Genomic DNA, 1,487 nt, shown 5'->3' with positions numbered 1-1,487 from the left:
GGAGTTAATGTTATGTATTATTTAATACTGGTGGTGTAGTGGGTTATGTATTGGGCTGCTCACCATAAGGTCACAAGTCTAAACTCACCAAGTGTTCCATGGGAGAAAGATGACACTTCCTACTGCTATAAAGATTTAGAGTCTCAGAAACCCTTAGGGCCAGGTCAATTCTATCCTATACGGTTGTCATGAGTCAAGATTGACTCAACGGCAGTGAGTTTTTGTTTTCTGATTTATTTTTTGTTTTGGTTTATTTAATACTGCCTTCTTATATTTGTTTAATGTCTCTCAACTGGAAATGGCACCAGGGAAGTGTTCGTGTAAGTTTTAATAGATTTTAATTTCTAATAATGAATATTGTAAACAATATAAAACAGACTATTATCTACATATGTTTTATGCATTCATGACATATATAATTTTTCTTCTATTTTCAATGTTTCTAGGGTATCCAGTTCATCTGTGGGATTTTTTTTTCAAATTATTATGAACCACCAATATATTTGTTGAAAAATATTGAACCAGTACAGTCCAACCCCATGTTGTTCAAGGGCCAACGGTACAACATGAGGCTGATTTTGATGAATAATGTTAATAAAGTGATTGGGAGTGCATGTTGGAATTGTTTAGAACATTTCAAAAACCAGAGGAAAAAAGATATATGTTTACACAAATTACTGTAAATCATGTTTATACTTTAGAAGAAACATGTTCTTCTTTGTTGCAAATACTGCCTATTGTATCCTCAATAGGAATTCCCCTACTTTCTGGGCATTCTCCTAAGTTTGAGTTGTGTATTTGGTGCTGGCTTCTATTTATTGCACTTGTGAACTGTCATGGCATTCATTTATGGCCTCATGATAACTGATGTGAGCAGAGTAGACCTGCTCCCTAGGATTTTCAAAGTTGTGGCTTCCTAAAATCGATCACTCTGAATGCATTTGAAATTTTTTTTCTTTTTGGCTACATTTTAACAACATAAATGTTTGCACTATGCAAATGTAAATAAAAGGGTTTTATGGAATTCATCAGAAGTTATCTTAAAACAGGGAGTAGAGATAAGTGCGTTTCTTCAGCCTTTCCTATTTCCTATGTGATGGAGCAACTAGACTGGCTTATATGCCTCAAGGTGAATTCTCACTCTGTGTGCAGAGCCAGTAATCACAGAAGCTGGATTATATGGAGATTGAAAAAGTATCAGTAGGTAGTTTGGCCAATTGGTGACCAAGAGACAGTGAAATGATTCTCTAAGCTAAATCCATTTATTAGCCAGTTGAAGAGTGTTATAGAACTGAAACTTATCTTTCTAACATGCAATGGGTGTCCATGTCTGAGAATGTCAAAGCTGTCAAAGTGAAACCTCTTGATTGTTCATATACATTTTTTAATCAATTTATTGGGGCTCATACAATTCATCACAATACATAGATCAATTGTATAAAACACATCTATACATTTGTTGCCCTCATTATTCCCAAAATTCGCTT

This window comes from Echinops telfairi, unplaced genomic scaffold, assembly GCF_000313985.2.
Source record: "Echinops telfairi isolate 266 unplaced genomic scaffold, ASM31398v2 ScPeMD7_6080;HRSCAF=6971, whole genome shotgun sequence".
NCBI classification, from domain to species: Eukaryota; Metazoa; Chordata; class Mammalia; order Afrosoricida; family Tenrecidae; genus Echinops; species Echinops telfairi.
The sequence above is the reverse complement of the archived record's forward strand: the minus strand, read 5'-3'. Positions refer to the sequence as shown.